At 40.7% G+C, this 23,467-nt stretch overlaps 1 pseudogene; it reads left to right on the top strand.

Moving 5' to 3' along the window:
* LOC116484706 (dehydrogenase/reductase SDR family member 2, mitochondrial-like) overlaps positions 1-10,522 on the top strand; it is an 84,863-nt pseudogene extending 74,341 nt beyond the window's left edge.
* The last annotated feature ends 12,945 nt before the right edge of the window (positions 10,523-23,467 follow it).

Here is a 23,467-nt window from a genome sequence, read left to right as displayed (position 1 = left end):
TGTTGGGGTGGGGACCATGCTGGTGGGAAAGAAGAAGCTGGCTTCTCCACCAGCTCCGTGGAGCCAGCCAGGCCCTCCTGGAAGATTCCTGAGGAGGAGTCTGAGGGGACAGAGATGTACAGAAGGAAGCCCTCATCTTATAGTCAGAGGTAGAGTGTTCAGGGAAATGGAGAGGGGACAGTGAAATTTCAAGACACAGTGCAGGTGAGAGATGTGTTTGGGGACAGGTAGCAAACAGTGCCTGGGACTAGAAGGAGGACGTGAAAGGGTACTTGGGTGATGCTCCACTGCTTTTTATCCAGAAGCTCAGTACCTGGATCCTAAAGGAAAAGAGATAATCTCCATCTTCACACCATATTGTTCTCCTGTACTTTGAACTTGACCTAGGTACAGCCTCTGGGACATTAAACAGGAGTCACCTTCCACTGCTGCAGACACCTTCCTCTTCCGTAACCTTATTCCTTTATGTCCCTTTCTCACTCTCAGGCCCTGGAACACTGTGGGGGTGTGGACTTCCTGGTGTGCGTGGCAGGGATCAGTCCCTTGGTGGGATGTGCCTTGGGGATCAGTGAGCAGGTCTGGGACAAGGTGAGGTCTGGGGAAGCCAGGAGGGGGCAGGCCGGACTTCATCCTCACCTTCCTGCCATGTAACCCTCTCTCCATCTAGGCTCACACATCCAGAGCTGATCCTCAGCTCTCACACATCCACCTTCCCATGACAGGTTCATTGGTGCAGAGTGAGGCCTGGGGCTTGGACTTTCTGAGCCTCAATTTCCCCATCTGTGAGATGGATGTAGGAGTGTCTAAGTGGCAGTTTTGGTCCCCGCTGTTCAGGAGCTACCAGTCTGCAGGGAATGTCCAACCAAAAACCAAATGGTCATGAAAAATATGGGGCACAGAGAAGGGAATGACAGCCTAATCCCTAACACGGGTACCTCCTGGCTATCACCCCAAAATCTAGCCTTCCCTAGACTCAGCTGTTGATGCCGCCTCTGCTCCAGATAAAACTAGTGTGCTTGGAAACATGGGGAGACAACCCATAGACTCTGGGGTCTTCTGCTGGAAGAGTCTTCACCCTAATCCATTTACTCCTGTATCTTCAGGATGCCCCCATTTCCACGAATGCACAGGAAAGCCAACACTCCACCCACATTATGGGTGTCAGAGGCCATCATGCCCACATCCTAACCTGGTACATTTCCTAATATGGTGAGACCGCTGGACTGACTGCATCTCCACTCCCCCATCTCCTGTTTGCCCTGATTTCAGATTCTAAACATCACTGTGAAGGCCCCAGCCTGCTGCTGAGCCAGCTGCTGCCCCACATGGAGAAGATGGGGCGAGGGTGGGGAAGGGGAATAAGGAGGTAGCTGCTTGATATCAAACAGGGAGCAGGGAAACTAGAGTGAGAGGGGGCCGATTTGAGAGTTAGACATTCCTACTGGGAAACAGGCTTAGCTGAGCCAGTCACACAAGAATGGTGAGTGTGTGGCTTTCATACTTCTGGGTCAGCTAAAGAAACAAAAGTTCTATCCATTAGTGTCATTCTCTCACATCTGGAGTGCCCAGGGGGTCTGGCAAGGACTTGACTGGAATAAGGAGGAAGGATCCACAGACAGAAGGTCCCAGAGTCCTGACAACGGTCTTGGAATCAGAGACCCTTGGGCTACAGGAGCTCTGGCCACAAGAGTTCAGGCTGATGACCCTGAGGCACCCCATAGCCAGCCTGTAACTAAAGCAGTTGTTTCCCAGTCCCACTCAACTCTTATCCCTCCTGCTTCTTCTTACACCTGTCCTACCCGACATTTTCCCGGCTCCCGCCAGTCAGTTCCCAAATTAGGAAGCCTGCTTCCTTGCTGTCCTCACAGCCTGTGATAGAAGCATCACCTGTGGGATGGGCCTAGGGCTGTCTCTTGCTGTCAATTCCCCACTGGTCTCAGCGACTCGGGATGTTCCCAGATATTCTCCCCATGCCATTTGTCCTAGGGTTGGAACAATCTGCCTGTGCTCCTGGGAGCTCCTTTTTTGTTCTTGGATTTCAGCCCAATCATTAGAAGGTTTCATTTTCTGACCATCTTAGGAACACACCTTAAGCCTGTCTCATTCCTGTTCTAAAATAGATCTCTCTGGCCATGCCCCAGCCTCTTAAACATCTCCCCCACTTAGCCATGCCTTCTCTGAAGGTCAGGGCCACCCAGTTATCTCTACCAGCATTGCCCTCACTCTCTTCTTTAAAATGGTCAGTGGAGGTAAAGTGAATTTTCCTCAGTCTCAGGTAAAGTGCTTTGCAGATAGATGTAGTTTCAAGACTCTTTTTCCAACTGTTTTGCTTCCCTTCAGTTGCCATATTGACATTCTGGAGCAGCCACTGAATTCAGCAAGCATTTACTGAGCAGCTAGTATAGACTGGGCTGCTTCCCTGGACTTGTGTGATCATCTGTGAAACACAACCAGGACTTCCAACTAATGAGGACTTCTGAGGCCCCTTCCAGCTCTAACACAGGCATGGTGTGATATTAGATTGAATCTCAGTGGTCCCGAGTCACTGAGAACAGTGGGGAATTGACAAGAAGAGACAGTCCTAGGCCCATCCCACAGGTGATGCATCCACCATAGGCTGTGGGGAGAGCAAGGAAGCAGACTTCCTAATTTGGGAAATGACTGGCAGGGGCTGGGAAAAGGTCAAAGAGGACAGAGCCAGTGTAAGAGGTAGTGGGAGGGACAAAAAATATCATTTTTGTTGATAGAAAATGGCCAAATACAGTAATTTATGTGGTTGAACACAATACAATGGTTTTCAAATTATTTTTAATGGCAGAAACCTTTTGTCAAAGAATAACCTCCATAGTATTCCAATATATAAAACAGACAAAAGCAGAAATGCCCAGCTTAAAATTGGATTAGGGGCCTGGTGCTCAACCATCTGGTCCCTGTTCCTCGTACTAGGCACCTCTTGCGGAATCTGGCTTCACAAAACTTGTTGCAAACTACAAATGTAATGAAGACAGCATGGGCTTTGGAGTCAGAGAGACCTACCTTTAGATCCCTGCCCTGTCACTAGCTACGTATGCTTGGTAACTAAACTCTCTGGGCCTTTGTTTCCTTACCTATTAAGTGGGATAATGATGCTTGGCAGACCTCTTGTGGACATTAATTGGCATGATAAAATATGTTGATTATGCACATAGTAAAGACTGTGTCTATGTATATTTACTAGAGTAAATAATAAACACTGGCCGGGTGCAGTGGCTCACACCTGTAATCCCAACACTTTGGGAGGCTGAGACAGAAAAGTCGCTTGAGCCCAGGAGTTCAAGGGTGCAGTGAGCTATGATCACACCACTGTACTTCCAACTGGGTGATCAAGTGAGACGCTGTCTCAAAAAAATTATTTGAAAATGAATATTATCATTTTCACAGCTACAAGAACATCACAAACTAAAGTTCTTTACAAGTGAAAGAACTTTACATCACAATTAAAAGAACTAGAGAACCAAGAGAAAACCAACCCCAAAGCTAGCAGAAGACAAGAAATAACCAAAATCAGAGGTGAACTGAAGGAGACTGAGACACAAAAAAAACCATTCAAAAGATCAATTAATCCAGGAGCTGGTTTTTTGAAAAACTTAATAAAATAGATGCTAGCTAGACTAATGAAGAAAAAATCCAAATAAACACAATTAGAAATGACAAAAGGGGTCATTGATCCCACGGAATACAAATAGCTATCAGAGAATATTATGAACACCTCTGTGCACGTAAACTAGAAAATCTAGAAGAAGAGGATAAATTCCTGGACACATACACCCTCTCAAGACTGAGCCAGGAAGAAATTGAATCCCTGAACAGACCAATAATGAGCTCCGAAATAAAATCAGTAATAAATAGCCTACCAAGAAAAGCCTAGGAATGACAGATTCACAGCTGAATTCTCCCAGCTGTACAAAGAAGAGCTGGTACCATTCCTACTGAAAGTATTCCAAAAAATTTGGGAGAGGAACTCTTCCCCAACTCATTCTATGAGGCCAGCATCATCCTAATACCAAACCCTGTCAGAAACACAGAAAAAAAAATGTTAGGCCAATATCCTTGATGAACATTGATGCAAAAATCCTCAACAAAATACTTGCAAACTGAATCCAGCAGCACATCAAAAAGCTTATGCACCACAATCAAGTAGGCTTTATCCCTGGGATGCAAGGTTGGCACAACATACACAAATTGAGAAATGTGATTTATCACATGAACAGAATTAAGGACAAAAAACCACATGATTATCTTAATAGATTCAGAAAAGGCTTTTGATAAAATTCAACACCCTTCCTGTTAAATACTCTCAATAAACTAGGTATTGAAGGAACATACCTCAAAATAATAAGAGCCATCTATGACAAACCCACAGCCAACATCATGCTGAATGGGCAAAATGTGGACACATTACCCTTGAAAACTAACACAGGACAAGGATGTCCTGTCTCATCATTCCTATTCAACATAGTATTGGAAGTCCTAGCCAGAGTAATCAGGCAAGAGAAAGATATAAAGGACATCCAAATAGGAAGAGAAGAAGTCAAATGATCCCTGTTTGCAGGTGATATGATCCTATATTGAGAAAACCCCACAGACTTGGCACAATAGCTCCTTAAGCTGATAAACAACTTCAACAAAGTTTCAGGATACAAAATTAATGTATGAAATTCACTGGCATTCTTATACACCAACAACATGGTGTATACACCAACAATATCTTGTTGGCTGTGGACATCTAATGAGGAATGCAATTCCGTTCACAACTGGCACAAAAAATACCTAGGAGTACAGCAAACAGGGAGGTGAAAGATCACTACAATGAGAGCTAGAAAGCATTGCTAAAAAAAAAATCAGAGATGACACAAACAAATGGAAAAACATTCCACACTCATGGATAAGAAGAATCCATATTGTTAAAATGGCTATATTGCCTAAAGCAATGTATAGATTCAAAGCTATTCCTACTAAACTACAAATGACATTCTTCACAGAACTAGAAAAAGAACTATTTTAAAATTCATATGGAGCCAAAAAAGAGCTTAAATAGCCAAAGCAATCCTAAGCAAAAATAGCAAAGCTGGAGGCATCAAGCTACCTGACTTCAAACTATACTACAGGGCTGCAGTAACCAAAACAACATGATACTGGTACAAAAACAGACACATAGAATAATGGAACAAAATAGAGAGCCCAGAAATAAGGCTACACACCTACAACCATCTGATCTTTGACCAAGCCAACAAAAACAAAAAATGGGGAAAGGACTCCCTATTTCACAAACAGTGCTGGGATAACTGGCCAGATATATGCAGAAGATTGAAACTGGATGCCTTCCTTACACCATATACAAAAATTAAATCAAGATAGATTAAAGACTTAAATGTAAAACGCAAAACTATAAAAACACTGGAAGACAATCTAGGCAATATCATTCTGGACGTAGGCATGGGCAAAGATTTCATGGCAAAGAAGCCAAAGTAATTGCAACAAAAGCAAAATTGACAAATGGGATATAATTAAACATAAGAGATTTTGTATAGCATAAGAAACTATCAACAGAGTAAACAGACAACCTACAGAATGGAAGAAAATTTTTGCAAGATATGCATCTGACGAAGATCTAATATCCAGCATCTACAAGGAACTAACACAAATTTACAAGAACAAAACAAACAACCTCATTAAAAACTGGGCAAAGGACATGGACAGATGCTTTTCAAAAGAAGACATAGATGCGACCAACAAGCATATGAGAAAAAGCTCAATATCACTGATCATTAGAGAAATGCAAATCAAAACCACAGTGAGATACCATCTCACACCAGTCATAATGGCTATCATTAAAAAGTCAAAACATAACAGATGCTGGTGAGGTTGTGGAGAAAAAGGAACACTTAAACACTGTTGGTGGGAGTGTAAATTAGTTCAACCATTGTGGAAACAGTGTGGTGATTCCTCAAAGGCCTAAAAACAGAACTACCATTCCATCCAGCAATCCCATTACTGGATATATAACCAAAGGAATATAAATCATTGTATTATAAAGGCACATGCACACGTATGTCCATTGCAGCACTATTCACAATAGTAAATACATTGAGTCAACCTAAATGTCCATTAATGGCAGATTGGTTAAAGAAAATGTGATAAATATACACCGTGGAATACTATGCAGCCATAACAAAGAATGAGATCATGTCCTCTGCAGGAACATGGGTGGAGCTAGAGGCCATTATCCCTAGCAAACTAATGCAGGAACAGAAAAGCAAATACTGCATGTTCTCACTTATTAAGTGGGAGCTAAATGAAGAGAACACATGAATACATAATGGGGAATAACAGAGACTGGGGCCTATTGGAGGGTGGAAGGTAGGAGGAGGGAGAGGATCAGGAAAAATAACTAGTGGGTACTAGGTTGAATACCTGGATGATAAAATAATCTGTACAACAAATCCCCATGAGGCAAGTTTACCTATGTAACAAATCTGTACACGTACCCCTGAACTTAAAATAAGAGTTAAAAAAAGTAAAGAAAATAAATATTAACTACAGTATAAATAATCACATAAGTAGTACAAATAACATTTAATAATAATTTAATTGGTTTCAATATTTACAATAAACATTATTAATATTATTACTACTACTACTATTATTAGTTGTGAGATCTGAGCAAGTAAAAGATTGCTTTCTCCAACCTTGTGGATAAGGCAGGACTTTATGAAGGAAGCTCCACTTAAGTTGTTTCTATTTATTCTTATCTACTTGCCAAAATCCTAACTATTATTCCTAACCCAATTTAAATGGCGATTCCCATATGCTAAAAGAATATAACTATCAACCTAGAATTCAATATCTATCAAGTATGTCTTTCAAAAATTAGGGCAAATTTATAAGATTTTCAGAGAAATGAAAACAAAGTTTACTACCAGAAGATCTTCACTAAAGGAAATTTTATTTTTTTATTTATTTTTATATTATACTTTAAGTTCTAGGGTACATGTGCACAACGTGCAGGTTTGTTACATATGTATACATGTGCCATGTTGGTGTGCTGCACCCATTAACTTGTCATTTACATTAGGTATATCTCCTAATGCTATCCCTTCCCCCTCCCCCCATCCCACAACAGGCCCTGGTGTGTGATGTTCCCCTTCCTGTGTCCACGTGTTCTCATTATTCAATTCCCACCTACGAGTGAGAACATGCAGTGTTTGGTTTTTTGCACTTGCAATAGTTTGTCATGTCCCTACAAAGGACATGAACTCATCATTTTTTATGGCTGCATAGTATTCCATGGGGTATATGTGCCACATTTTCTTAATCCAGTCTATCATTGTTGGACATTTGGGTTGGTTCCAAGTCTTTGCTATTGTGAATAGTGCCGCAATAAACATATGTGTGCATGTGTCTTTATAGCAGCAAGATTTATAATCCTTTGGGTATATACCCAGTAATGGGATGGCTGGGTCAAATGGTATTTCTAGTTCTAGATCCCTGAGGAATCACCACACTGTCTTCCACAATGGTTGAACTAGTTTACAGTCCCACCAACAGTGTAAAAGTGTTCCACTAAAGGAAATCTTAAATGGTACTTTAGGCAGAAGGAAAGAAATGATTTCATATGGAAAATCTAAGATGAAAGTAAGAATGATAAACACAGAACATCGTAACATGAACAAATTAAACCACTTCTTGTAAAAAGAAATCTTTTCATGGAGTTAAAAAAATTAACTCCACAAATAGTTAAATATGCAAAAATAATATTTAAATCAGGAGATAGAAATGGAGTTAAGGTGTTAGAAGATTTTTATGTTGTTAGAGAGATGGTAAGGATATTAATCTTAAACTTTGATGAGCAAAACAGGCCTGTTTAACTTTATAGGGCAAAGCTACAAGAATGGCAATGGAGTATGAAGTATATTTTCAAATTAATAGAGAGAGACGTGGAAATGGAAAAAATAATCTTAAAAAAAGCAAGAAGGGACAGAAAACAAAACAAAGAACTGGGGGAATTTTTAAAAAGCACAAAATTGGATGCTAGACATTAATCCTAGTATATCAGTGATGACAGTTAAAATATAAAGATTGTCAAGCTAGATTTTTAAATCAAATTAAAAATTTTAAATCTGATTAGACAAATGACATATTTTATTAAATTTTTCATTTCTGTTGAATGAGTTTATAGAAATTTATTTATAGAAACAGTTCTAGGAAATGTATAATTCTAGGAAAGGCTAGCAATTAAGAAATTGAAGTAGGACAGATAAACCTCAGCACATTTACAATGTGTACTCAGCTCAACCGCTGTAGTTAAAATGCACATTTTAATCCTTCTTTACAGAATTAAAGTATATCTTTCTTGATGGTAACCAAAGCATTATATTGTCAATGCTAAGTAAAAGTCAAAGCTGAAATGTGCAGGAGAAAAAGCACTCAGAAAGAAAAAAGAAAAAATATAGAGCAGAAATCAATGGAAAATAAAACAAATTACAATACAGGGATCCAAAAAACAAAAAAAACTATTTTTTAAGAAAATGAATGTTTTTGGCAAATTTCCAATGGGATTGATCAAGGAAAAAGAGGAAAGACATAAATAGCCAATATCAGGAATAGAAACAAAAGATATAGATCCTGAGGACAATAAAAGGCGTGAAAAGAATGATAATGCCAAAGAGAAATTTTTATGTCAAACTTATGTTTATGCTGAAGTTATAATGAAATAGAAAAAAATTTTCAACTTATATATCTTACCAAAACTGACTCAAGAAGAGATAGAAAACCCGACCAGTCCTATAACCATTAAATAAATGTAATATATAGTCAAAGTTTTTCCTACAAATCAAAATCCAGGGACCGGGCACAGTGGCTCACACCTGTAATCCTAGCACTTTGGGAGGCCAAGGCAGGTGGATCGCTTGAATTCAGGAGCTGGAGACCAGCCTGGGCAATGTAGTGAAACCCTGTCTCTACCAAAAATATGAAAAATTAGCCAGATGTGGTGGCATGTTCCTGGGGTCCTAGCTACTCAGGAGGCTGAGGCAGGAGGATCACTTGAACTGGGAGGTGGGGGTTGCAGTGAGCCAAGATTGCCACTGCGCTCCACCTCCACCAGACCCAAGCTATTCTTTTTCACTCACATAGTCCTCCACTCCTCTTCCATACAGCCTCCGTTCTCAGTCACACACAAGATAATAACTGTCTTCCACTCACATACCACCCTATCTTAATCTTTCCAGGCAAGATTCAGTGGTCCTGGTCTCCTCAGTTTCAGCCTATATTATTGCCGTAAGTATGACCATCTCATGTCTCCAGGTTAGATAAGCAGAAACTCTCATTTCATCTGGAAAATTGGATATATGGAAATATCCAGGGTTTGACAATTGCTCCCTCAGGACTACTCCAATGCAAAAGTGATTATGGTGTATCACAGGCCTTGCCTTTTACATAATGCCCATAGTAGGAGCCCTTTGCCATCTCTTTTGGGCATTGTCTCCCATACTTGATGATCTGGAAGTGTTATTGGGATGAATTCCTTGGGCAGAACCCAGGAAATCCAAGTGACTCTCCCTTATTCCCAGTTCTAATCTATTAATCTATTTCCCTTTCTTTCCACAGAGGCTGGGTGCCTATAATGTCAGTAAAACAGCCCTGCTGGGCCTCAGCAAGACCCTGGCAGGGAGCTGGCACCAAAGAACATTCGGGCAAACTGTCTGATACCAGGAATCATTGACACATGCTTCAACACAGTGGTGAGGACCACGGGCAGCTCCTGTTCCTATCCCCTGAGCAGTAGTGTGCCTTCCCCTTCCAGGCCATGCGCCACAGAGAGCTGGACTCTCTGGCCTGGACCTGTGGACTTTTGCTCTGATATCCACAGCCTTTGGGATCAGTAGCAGAATCAGAATCAGTTCTTTGTGAGAGGCCACCCCAACAGTTTTTTCACAAGGACACAGGCCTGCAAGATGCACAGCCCATGTGACGTGACTCCATCTATAGGAGCAGCACTAACTTTTTTACCTTTCCTGTAGCTCCTTGAGGACCTGGTCTTGGGAGATTACATGAAGAGTCTCTTCAGAGTACAGAGGTGAGTTGTGGAGAGACAGTATCCCTTGTGGAGCTGGATTAACATGACCTCAGAACCTTCATGATGAGCGAAAGATCACACACTATCCCTCACAGGCTTACCCATTCCCCTTTCTGGGGTCTGACCATCCTCTCAGGCCTGGGAGGACCTCTGCAGTTCCCTGCAAAGCCCACATCTCTTCACTTACAGCCCTTTGCTCACCCCCACAGGGGTCTTGACTTCACAGCATCCCATGGGAACCCAGGGCTCATGAGGAGTAATTAGTCTCAGCCCCACCTCCTTTTTCCATGCAGAGTGGGGTGGCCTGGGGACTGTGTGGGGCTTGTGTCCTTTCTGTGCTCTCCAGACACCAGCCACATCACCAGAGACAACATCGTGGTGGCCAGCATTTGTCCTCACCTCTGAGGGTCAGGAGCTCTGAGCTTGGGCTTGTGTCTGGTGCAGGAGCTTCAGGGGGTCCTCGGGCCACCCCACTGCAACACCTTGTTAACAGTGGGTCCATGCTCCAAATACACACTTTGATTCGAAACAGTCACAGGTAGAAACAATAAAGAACATCAGAAAGATGTCATATCACAAGAGGGCTTGTGGTATGAAACCATCATTAAAATCAGATAAAGTGATGTCAGCTTCACCAGAAACTAAATGGTGTTCTTGGGAGTCTTAAGGAAAGGAGCGAAAGTCAGGCAGAGAGAGAGAGCTGGAAGGAAGAAAAGGAAAAAGGCATTTTGAGCATGCTGCTAGATGCTGTCACGTGGATTGTCTCCTAAACATCTCTGTAAGCCTGACGACTTGGAGCAATTTAAGGAAAATGCTTTGAGGGCACACGGCTAGGCCGTGATCAGAAACAGAACCCAGTGTGTTGGCGCAACAGGAAGGGATCAGCATGGAACCTGTATTTGAGAGGGAAGATCAGCCCCTGCAGTTCTCATTCTTCTCTCAGATCCTTATCCTAAAAGTCTGGCTCTGGTCTACCTGCATTCACACAATTCAGCCTTCCACAGATAAGTGCCATGGCAGTAACCATCACCTCTCATACAATTTAAATCCTTGGTGCTTGAAAGTCAGGAACAGTGCCACACCTTGAGTGCCCCACCCACATCCCTTTGGCCCACACTGGGATCAAAGACATCTTTGGTGAATAATTGCCAGATACACCGAAGGCTCCCCACCTCAAGCCCTCGTGTTTCTCTCCTGGAGAACAGGTAGGCCTATATAAAGGGGCACAAACCAACATAACATGTAAGTAAACTAGAGACTTGCTCTCATCAACCCTTCCTGAGAAATCCCCTGAAAGTCAAGCTTTCAACAACCAAAATAACTAGAGGGACATTGACGTAAGGACTGACAGTGAATACTATAGTTCCTTGAAGAACTAAAACAAATGAGTTTAAAAGGAAGGCAGTGTGACGTATAATGGCTTTCTGCTCTGATGGTATAGATACGGCAGAACTATAAAAAAACTAAATATTGGCCAGGTGAGGTGGCTCACACCTATAATCCTAGCCCTTTCAGAGGCTGAGGGAAGAGGATTGCTTGAGGTCAGGAGTTCGAGACCAGCCTGGCCAACATGGTGAAACCCTGTCTCTACTAAAAATACAAAAAATTTAGCCAGGCATGGTGGTGTGTGCCTGTACTCCCACCCAGCTACTGGGGAGGCAGAGGCATGAGAATCACTTGAGCTCGGGAGGCAGAGGTTGCAGCAAGCTGAGATCGTGCCACTGCATTCCAGCCTGGGCAACAGAGTGAGACTCTGCCTCCAAAACAAAACAAAACTATAAAACTTAACGTAGTTACTGTATTAATCTGTTCTCAGGCTGCTAATAAAGACATACCCGAGACTGGGTAATTTATAAAGAAAAAGAGATTTAATTGACTCACAGTTCCACATGGCTGGCGAGGCCTTACAGTCATGGTGGAAGGCAGAGGAGGAGCAAAGTCACACCTTCCACGGTGGCAGGCAAGAGAGCTTGTGCATGGGAACTCCCATTTATAAAACCATTGGATCTCACGAGACTTATTTACTGCCACGAGAACAGTAGGGGGAAAACCACGCCCATGATTCAATTATCTCCACCTGGCCTGCCCTTGACATGTGGGGATATTACAAATCAAGGTGAGATTCAGGTGGGGACACAGCCAAACCATATCAGTTACTTATAGAACTAAAACTAAATGAGAGTTATAAGAGAGGGAGTATGGTATGTAATGGCTATATGATTTGATAATAGATGTATAGTACAACTGTAAAAATGAAGGAGAGGTTGGAGATGGCACTTGCAAAGGAAAATTTTAGCTATTTTCAAAAATAGTGGTAATAGAATGGTTTTGTATTCCTCAGGCCTTTGTGTGGTTTCTAATTTGACTCGGTAGTGTCATTAAACTCATGATAATTTTTTTCTTAGCTCTGTCCAAAGAAAAAGCCTAGAAACATCAACCAAACCAAAGCGCTTGCATCCCTGGCATTCAGATTATGGTCTTAGAATATCGTTTCCCACCAAAAGACCCCAGGGCTTCTTAGAGAAGCGCCTGATTCCAGGTCAGGGGCAGGAAATGAGCAAGATGAGTAAAGAACTGTGATCTTTCATTGTCGCAGCTGACGTCACTCTTCTGCTCAGCTGCTCTGTTTCTCTGAACACCATAGTCTATTAGCCATTGTCATAAATCCCTGTGGCTCAGAGTCCCATGGCTACCATTCTAGCTTTGCTGCTTAATAGAGCAATTAGAACTGATTGGCCTTTCCTGTTTTAGATTTCTTTCATCATACTGATAAAAGGGACATGAGCTCCACAGATGCCTTCCTCCTTGTCATTCTTTGCTTACAAAAAAGGCCCTTGAGCTTCTCAGCAGTCAGTCTCCCTTTTCTAGTTGATTTCTCATTCTTTTAGTAAAGGGAGTATCCTCTGTATCATAGTCAACTTACACATTCTCTGGTCTTTTAAATAAATCCATTCCCTCATGTCTACTCTGTGTTTCAGCATTTGGGGATAGGTGTTCCCTGAGATTTTGTCTATGTAATTCATGTTTCCTGTTTCAGGTCTGGTCTCCACACACTCTTGTCCTGAGCCTTAATTCTCCTTCTTTTTTCACCATACCACCCGTCTCATTTATCCATTTTCTTCTATATTCTCTCATGGCTTATGTTTCCCTATAGGGGTCAAATCCAGCTTCACTGGAATGGCAATAAGTTGTATCTTGCAGATCCTTCCAGATGATGATGCTTCCTGGCCCAGCTGAGGTTGTGAGACAGTGAGGGATTGTGTTAACCATCTGAGAGTGGGTGGAGTCTGGTGGACTCTGGAACTGGGTTTTGAGAGAAGAAGCATCAATTCTGTCATGCTGAATACTGGAAGTGTAAAAAATTTAGAAGGGGAGAAAAAAGCAGGAGTCATGCCTCAATTTGGTGTATAGCTTAATACTTAAGAACATGGGCTTTGGAACTGGTGGACTGGATTCAGATCTTCTCTCTATTGCTTACTATGTGAGTGACTTTGGTAAAGTTAAAGTCTCAATTTTTTCGTCATCTATAAAAGTGATGATTAAATGATGTGTCTGATGATTAAATGACATATTAAGCATTAGGTAAATTTACCTTTATTAGTAATAATTGTATGAAGAACCTAGTAAAGGTCTTGATGATCTATCCTCAGTGGCTCCAGAATTTGCAATCAGGACTAGTTTGGGAGCTGCACACTGCCTTGCTGTGGGTGAATGGTAGTGGAGGGGCCTAAAACTATATTTATAAGACACTTTACAGAAATTGAGAAAATAAATAAAATGACTCTGGGAGATGTTTCTTGTCTGATGACCAAAAGTGATTGAAAGGGAACTGGGAATGCTTAGCAGAGAGAAGGCCAGGCAAAACTGGGATAGGTGAAGATAACATAACCTGTTTCATGGTTTGAAGGGCTGTCATAGGGAAGAGAAAATTGACTTGCTCAATAATGCTCAATGTTGGCTGGGCACGGTGGGTCACGCCTGTAATCCCAGCACTTTGGGAGGCTGAGGCTGGCGGATCATGAGGTCAGGAGTTCGAGACCAGCCTGACCAACATGGTGAAACCCTGTCTCTACTAAAAATACAAAAATTAGCTGGGCGTGGTGGCACGCTACTCAGGAGGCTGCGGCAGGAGAATCACTTGAACCCGGAAGGAGAGATCATGCCACTGCACTCCAACCTGGGTGACAGAGACTCTGTCTCAAAAATAATAATAATAATAATAATAATGCTCAGTGATGTAAGTACAAGGGATGCATCTGATACCAATGGGAAGAAGCTGTATATAGAGAAAGGTTTCTGCCCCTATTAAAAAGATATTTTCCTTGCGATAGTTTGCTGAGAATGATGGTTTCCAGCTTCATCCATGTCCCTACAAAGGACATGAACTCATGGGGCCTGTTGTGGGGTAGGGGGAGGGGGAGGGATAGCATTAGGAGATATACTTAATGTTAAATGATGAGTTAATGGGTGCAGCACACCAACATGGCACATGTATACATATGTAACAAACCTGCACATTGTGCACATGTACCCTAGAACTGAAAGCATAATAAAACAAATAAAAAGATGTTTTCAAATCCCCAAAGAGGAAATATAGCCATGGGTAATAGGAGATTCCCATGTCACGAGAGATTTTCAAGAGAGGATGGAAGGTCTACTTTGCTGTAAGGTTGCAGAGGGAATGAACCTCCGACAGGTTTTAAGTAGGTAATCCAAAGACAGCTCCACACCAGAGAGTCTCTGATTCTTTATTGAGGTATCTTGTTTTTAGAGGAATATAAGGATGAACTTGTGGGAAAGGGTCAGAGCAATCTCAAGGATTAGAAGAGAGTAAGAGCCAGAACGCTGAAGTGATTTGAACTGAATGAAGTGAACCAATAATGCTTTTAAGCAGTGTTAGGCCCACAGAAAAGTATGAACCTATATATTTATAACCTGCCAAATTTGTGCATACTCTGTGTTCCTGAAATAAACTGCTCTTTTCTTAGTTGACTCCTAAATAATACCTCCCAAATGACTCTTCAGGAATAAAACTTCTTCAGAGCAAAATTGTCCAAAATGGAAAGGAAATCTTCAAAAGAGTAGAAACATTACTTTTGGCTGGACATGATGGCTCACACCTGTAATCCCAGCACTTTGGGAGGCCAAGGTGGGAGGATCACTTAAGGCCAGGAGTTTCAGACTAGCCCTAGCAGAACAGTGAGACCCTATCTCTACAAAAAATAAAAGTAAAAAATTAGCCAGGTGCCGGGCATGATGGCTCACATCTGTAATCCCAGCACTTTGGGAGGCCGAGGCAGGTGGATCACGAGGTCAGGAATTCAAGACCAGCCTGGCCAAGGTGGTGAAACCCCATCTCTACTAAAAATACCAAAAAAACCCCCCAAAAACCAAAAAAACCCTAGCCAGGAATGGTGGCAGTTCCTGTAGTCCCAGCTACTCAGGAGGCTGAGGCAGAAAATTGCTTGAACCCTGGAGGCACAGGTTGCAGTGAGCTAAGATGGCACCACTGCACTCCAGTGCAGGTGACAGAGTGAGACTCCATCTCAAAAAAAAAAAAATAGCCAGGCATGATGGTATATGCCTGTAGTCCCAGCTACTCAAGAGGCTGAGGTGGGAGGATGGCTTGAGCCTGGGAAGTTGAAGTAAGCTGCAATAAGCTGTGGTTTCACCACTGCACTCCAGCCTGGACAACACAGCAAGACCTATGCCTCAAAAAGAGAAAGAAAAGAAAAGAAAAGAAAAGAGAAACATTGCTCTGTCAAGCATGACAGAACCAAACAACAGTGAACCAAAGTCCCAGAGTGTGTACAGGCATACCTCAGAGATACTGTAGGTTCAGTTCCAGACCACCACAATAAAGCAAATATTACAATAAAGCAAGTCACGGGAATTTTTTTGGTTCCCCAGTGCATACAGAAGTTATGTTTACACTCTACTGTATTGTAAGTGTGCAGTACCACTATGTCTAAGAAACAATGTACATACCTGAATTTAAAAATACTTCACTGCTAAAAAATGCTAACAATCAGCTGAGCGTTCATCAAGTCACACTCTTTTTGCTGGTACAGGGTCTTGCCTTAATGTTGATGGCAGCTGACTGATCAGGGTGGTAGTTGCTAAATGTTAGGGTAGCTGTGGCAATTTCTTCCACTAAGACAACAGTGAAGTTTGTTGCATTGAATGACTCTTCCTTTCACAAAAGATTCCTCTGTAGCATGCGATGCTGTTTGATAGCATTTTACTCACAATAGAACTTCTTTTAAAATTGGAGTCAATATTCTCAAACCCTACTGTTGCTTAATCAGCTAAGCTTATGTAATATTCTAAATCCTTTGTTGTCATTTCAGCAATGTTCACAGCATCTTCACCAGTAGTAGATTCCATCTCAAGAAACTGCTTTCTTTGCTCATTCATAGAAAGCATCTCCTCATTTGTTGAAGTTTTATCAGGAGATTGCAACAATTCAGACACATCTTCAGACTTCACTTCTAATTCTAGTTCTCTTGCTTTTTCCACCACATCAGCTATTACTTGCTTTCCTTCACTGAAGTCATCCATGAGGGCTGGGAATCAATGTCTTCCAAACTCCTGTTAATGTTGATATTTTGACCTCCTCCTAAGATCACACATATTCTTAATGACATCCACAATGGTTAATCTTTTTTTATTATTATTATACTTTAAGTTTTAGGGTACACGTGCACAACATGCAGGTTTGTTACATATGTATACATGTACCATGTTGGTGTGCTGCACCCATTAACTCGTCATTTAACATTAGGTATATCTCCTAATGCTATCCCTCCCACCTCATGGATGAAGCTGGAATCCACAATGGTTAATCTTTTCCCGAAGGTTTTCAATTAACTTTGCCTAGATCTGTTAGAGACATCAGAGTCTATGGCAGCTATAGCCTTACAAAATATATTTCTTAAGTAATAAGACTTGAAAGTCAGGCCAGGCGTGGTGGTTCATGCCTGTAATCCCAGCACTTTGGAGGCCGAGGCGGGTGGATCACTTGAGGTTAAGAATTCGAGACCAGCCTGGTCAACATGGTGAAACTCCGTCTCTACTAAAAATACAAAAAATTAGCCAGGTGTGGTGGTGCATGCCTGTGATCCCAGCTACTCGGGAGGCTGAGGGGGGAGAATTGCTTGAACCTGGGAAGCAGAGGTTGCAGTGAGCGGAGATTGCGCCACTACACTTCAGCCTGGGAGACAGAGTGAGACTCAGCCTCAAAAAAAAAAAAAAAAGAAGTCTTGAAAATCAAAATTACTCCTAATCCGTGGACCACAGAATGGATGTTGTGTTCGCAGGCATGAAAACAACATTATTCTCCATGTACATGCCTATCAGAGATCTTGGGTGACCAGGTGCATTGTCAATGAGCAGTCATGTTTCTTTTTTTTTTTTTTTTTGGCATGTGAAGAAAAGAATGTAAAATTCCATTTTATTTCCTTTCAATAATATTAACATGAATGATAACAAAAGATATTGTCTTTCTAAAACAAAGAAGACATATGGCGATGGCCTACAGATAATTACCTTAGAGGAGGGGATGGGCAGTAGAGATCCTATATATTGGGTTATTTCTCTTTTTATATATATACTTTAAGTTCTAGGGTACATGTGCACAATGTGCAGGCTTGTTACATAGGTATACATGTGCCATGCTGGCGCACTGCACCCATCAACCCATCATTTACATTAGGTATTTCTCCCAGTGTTATCCTTCTGCTCGCCCCCCATTTCATGACAGACCATGGTATGTGATGTTCTCCACCCTGCGTCCAAGTGTTCTCATTGTTCAGTTCCCACCTATGAGTGAGAATATGCGGTTTGGTTTTCTGCCCTTGTGATAGTTAATGAGCAGTCATATTTCAAAAGGAATCTTTTTTTTCTGAGGAATAGATCTCAATAGTGGACATAAAATATTCAATAAACCATGCTGTAAACAGATGTGCTGTCATGCAGGCTTTGTTTTTCCTTTTATATAGGGCACAGGCATAATACTTATGGAACTTAGGATTTTTGGAATTATAAATGAGCATTGGCTTCAACTTAAAGTCATCAGCTGCATTGGCCCCTAATTAGAGAGCCAGCCTGTCCTTCAAATCTTTGAAGCCAGGCACTCACTTCTTCTGTCTAGCTATGAAAGTCCTAGATGACATTTTCTTCTAATAGAAGGCTGTTTGGTCTACATTGAAAATCTGATGTTTGATGTAGCCACCTTCATTAATGATCTTAGCTGGGTCTTCTGGATAACTTGCTGCAGCTTCTACATCAGACTTGCTGCTTCACCTTGTACTTTTGTGTTCTGGAGATGGCTTCTTTCCTTAAACCTCATGGACCAACTTCTGCTAGCTTCAAATTTTTCCTCTGAAGCTTCCTCACCTCTCTCATGTGTCATAACTCTCTTTAATTGAAGAGAATTTGGTCCTTGCTCAGGATTAGGCTTTGGCTTAAGAGAATGTTGTGGCTGGTTTGATCTTCTATTCAGACCACTAGAACTTTCTCCATAACAGCAATAAAGATGTTTTGCTATCTTATCATTCCTGTGTTCACTGAAATAGCACTTTTAATTTCCTTCAATAACTTCTCCTTTGCATTCACAACCTGGCTGTTTGATGGAAGGCCTAGCTTTTAGTCTATCTTGGCTTTCAACATACCTTCCTTACTAAGCTTAATCATGTCCAGCTTTTGATTTAAAGTGAGAGATGTGTGACTCTTCCTTTCACTTGAACACTTAGAGGTCATTGCAGGGCTATTAGTTGGCTTGATTTTAATATTATTGTATCTCAGAGAATAGGGAAGTCTGAAGAGAGGGAGAGACAAGGCTGTTCAGTGGAACATTCAAGACTTACACAAGATGTATAGATTAAGTTCACTATTTTATATGGGCTCAGTTTGTGGCACCTCAAAACAATTGTAATAGTAACATCACAGATCACCATAACAAATATAACAATGAAAAAGTTTGAAACATTGTGAAAATTACCAAAATGTGATGCAAAGACACGAAATGAGCACATGCTCTTGGGAAAATTCTGCCAATAGACTTGCTTGATGCAAGTTTGCTACAAACCTTCAATTTGTAAAAACATAGAATCAGCAAAGTGCTATCAAGTGAAGAATAACAAAATGAGGTTTGCAGGTACTTTAATGATGAATAAATGTCATTATACATTTGTAAAGACCCATAGAATACACAACACCTAGAATGAACTCTAATGTAAACTGTGGACTTTGGGTAATTAAGATTTGTCAATGTAGGATCATCAATTATAACAATTGTATTTCTTTGATGGGGAATGTTGATAATAGGGGAAGCTATGCAGGTACGGGGACGGTGGATATGTGGAAAATCTTTGTAGCTTCCTCCTAATTTTGCTGTAGACCTAAAACTGCTCTTAAAAAAGCTTTTTAAAATGCATGGAACACATTTTTTAAAAAGTTAATTGAAATCCTCAACATTAGTTTTATGACCCACTAATGATTGAGACCTGCAGTTTGAAAAACAGTCCTCCACAGCTACTTTAAAAAATGGTAGTGGAAACTGGGCATGGTGGCTAGTGCCTGTAATCCCAGAACTTTGGGAGGCCTGGGCAGGTGAATTGCTTGAGCCCAGAGGCAGGATGGTGAAAACGCTTCTCTACAGAAAATTCAAAAATTAGCCAGGCATGATGGCACATGACTGTAGTCCCAGCTACACAGGAGGCTGATGTGGGAGGATCACCTGAGCCTGGAGTGGTCAAGGATGCAGTGAGCCATGATCACACTACTGCACTCCAGCCTGAGCAACAGAGTGAGACCCTGTTTCAAAAAAAAATTGGTAATAGAGAAACTGCTTAATATACTTAACATATAAATTATACCTTGGAATATTTAAAAGTTTTAGAAATATTAAATTATCAAAAAGTGATATGATGTAGGGTGGGTGAAAGAAAGGGAGACCAGATTCATAACCTTTACGGTTAGAGGGCTCCAGATCTGAGGATTCAAATTTGGGAAGGAGAAGAAAAATGTGCATAGAAGACAAATGGTGTGGACAGGAAATAGATAGAAACACTAATAACTTCATTTGACAAATTCTGCTGAAAACAGAAGAGTACGCTCCTCAGTCAGGAGACCTAAAAATTTCTAATTCCCAGATGGCAGTATCACCAGCACGTGGTGAACAATATGTTCTTTTAAAAGTAATTTCATTTCATTTATTTTTAATGACAAAGTAAGACATAAATACATTCTCGTCGTAAAAATTAAAATTATACAGAAAAAGTCCTTTTTGACTCTGTTACTTCTCCCTAATTGCAGTGACCTTTCAAGAACAATTTTAACTTTGAGTATACTTCCAGACCTTTCCTAATACATTTTCATTGAGCTAGAAATCAAATGTGCATGAACGCATAGAAATATATTAAAAACTTAACTGGTATTATAATGGGTGTTTTGTTCTGTAACTTGCTTTTTACATAACAATATGTTATAGAGATTTTTCTATATTAGTGGATGTAGATTTATCTCATTCTTTATAATGTACTCATAGTACTGATATATTTGGATTTAGATGTGCCACATTGTAAATTTGTTTTTGTGTGTTCCTGCTGTGTTTTGCTTGTTTCTCCTTTCTTGTCTTCTTTTGGGTTATTTGAATATTTTTAAAATATTGCATTTATGAATCATGATTTTCATTATATTTCTTTGTATACTTTTCTTGGTGGTTGCTGTAGGGATTAAAAAATATATAGCTTTTCACTATCTATTTACAGTCATTTTATCGCCTTAATTGGAATATAGAAACCTTACCACCTTATAGGACCCCTTACCCTTTCTACTTTATGCTATAGTTGTCATAGATTACTTGGTGAAACCCTATCTTTACAAAAAATATTAAAAATTAACCAGGCATGGTGGTGCATGCCTATAGTCCCAGCTACTCAGGATGCTGATGTGGAAGGATCACCTGAGCCTGAGGAGGTTGAAACTGCAGTGGGCCATGATCATACCACTGCACTCCAGCCTGGGCAACAGAGTGAGACCTTGTTTCAAAAAAATTATAGTGGAGAAGCTGCTTAATATACTTAACATATAAGTTATACCTGGGAATATTTAAAAGTTTAAAAAATATTAAATTATAAAAAAGTGGTATAATGTAGGGTGGGTGAAAGAAAAGGAGATGAGATTCATAACCTTTAAGGTAGAAGGCTCCAGACCTGACTATTTAAATTTGGGAAGGGGAAGAAAAATGGGCATAGAAGATATACATTGAAAATCCTATCAGACAATGTTATGACTTATGCTTTCAACCATCAAACATATTTTTTAAATGCAAGAGAATAATAGTCTATTATATTTAACCAGTATTAGTCATTTCTGTAGCCGTTACTTCATTCCTGATGTTCAAAGTCTCTTTCTTGTATCATTTCTCTTCTGCCTGAAGGAATTCCTTTAGCAAGTCTGTTGGAACAGATATGCTGGCTCTGAATTCTCTTAGTTTTCCTTTATCTGAGAATGTTTATTTTACCTTCAATCCTGAGGGACACTTTCACTGAATATAGAATTCTGGGTTGACAAGTCTTTTCTTTTAGAATTTAAAAAAATGTCGTGTCACTTCCTTGTGGCTCCACAGTTTCTGATGAGAAATCTACAGTCATTTGAGTTGTCCCCTCTACGTAATATGCTGTTTTCTTCTGGTGGCTTTTGAGATTTTTTGTCTCCAGATTACAGCAATTGGCTTATGATGCCTGAATGTAGCTTGTTTTATTTGTTTGTTTTTCTACTGAGGATTCTCTTACTTTCTTGAATTTGTAGGTTTATGTCTTTGGTCAAATTTGGGAAGTTATTAGCCCTTCTTTCTTTTTTTCTTTTTTTTTTAAGTCTCATCTCATTCTGGGACTATCTTCAAATTCAATTACCATTCTGCTATTGAGTCTATCCAGTGAGGTGTTTTTTGTTTGTTTGTTTGTTTGTTTGTTTGTTTTGTTTTGTTTTTTCATGAGACAGGGTCTCACTCTGTCACCCAGGCTGGAGTGCAGTGGCACAATAATAGCTCACTGCAACTTCAACCTCCTGGTCTCAAGCGATCCTCCTACTTCCACGTCAGCCTCTTGAGTAGCTGGGACTAGAGACATGTACCACCATACCTGGCTAATTTTTTCTTTACATCAGTTATCATAGGTTTTAGTTCTAACAGTTCCATTTGATTAATTTGTTTGAACTGTTGGACCATATTCATTGCATAAATATACCACAATTTATTTACCTATTTGCCTATTGATAGACAAATGTTTTTAACTCTTCTTTATTACAAACAATATTATAATGAACATGTTTCTTCATACATATGAATGAAGATCTCTTTAGGGTGTATGCCTCTAAATGAAATTGACAGTTCATAGGACATACCACATCCAGTTATGCCACCCCTTCCTAGATTCTTTCAGTTGTACCATCTCTAAGCCTAGGCCTCTTGCTCAGTGAAGTGTTCCATCTGCAGCCTCCTTACCATACCAGACTGGGTGGATATACATCAGCTGCATGGAGGGTATTCACCAGTGCATGAGTAAATGAGCTGCAGCTGGTCAGTGGCTTCTCCAGCAGCAGTTGGGCAGCTGGACCATGCCTCCTCTGTGTACTCTGAAGAGCAGCTTCAACTCTTTCTACACCAGGTTCTACAGCTCAGCCTATGTTCTAGTCAAGGCCAGGAGATTCTCCACGTTGAACTTCAGCTCTGACTCCTTATTTCTGCCTTCTGATCCTCTGCCTGTATCTTGCAGAATCTGGCTAAACATGGTTCTGGCTTTGTTCTCTACTTTTGGACCTACATTAAGGGCTATACTGCTATGCCACTGCCCAGAAGAGCCAAGTAATACAATTCCTAAGTGTGGGTGTGGAAGAATTAATGAATGCCCAGTGGGGCAATCTTTGACCAATCAGAAAAATATAGAAATATAATGTGGGCCACACATATAATTTTAAATTTTCTAGTAGCTATGTTTCAAAAGTGGAAAAAAATAGATGAAATTAATTTAAAGAATATGTTTTATTTAGCCTAATTTATCTAAAATATTATTTCAACATACAGTCAACACAAAAATTGCTAAGGAGATATTTTATTTTATTTTTTTTTTGAGACTGGGTGTTTCTCTGTCACCCAGGCTGGAGTACAGTGGCATGATCACGGCTCATTGCAGCCTTTACTTCCTGGGCTCAGGCATCTGCTCACCTCAGTCTCCCAGGTAGCTGGGACTACTGGTGCATGCCATTGTGCCTGACTAATTTTTTTGTATTTTTGTTTGTTTGTAGAGACAGGGTTTTGCCATGTTTTCCAGGCTGGTCTCAAACTCC

Source organism: Hylobates moloch, unplaced genomic scaffold (assembly GCF_009828535.3).
Source record: "Hylobates moloch isolate HMO894 unplaced genomic scaffold, HMol_V3 SCAFFOLD_16, whole genome shotgun sequence".
Lineage (NCBI taxonomy): Eukaryota > Metazoa > Chordata > Mammalia > Primates > Hylobatidae > Hylobates > Hylobates moloch.
This window is presented reverse-complemented; position numbering and strand designations above follow the sequence as displayed.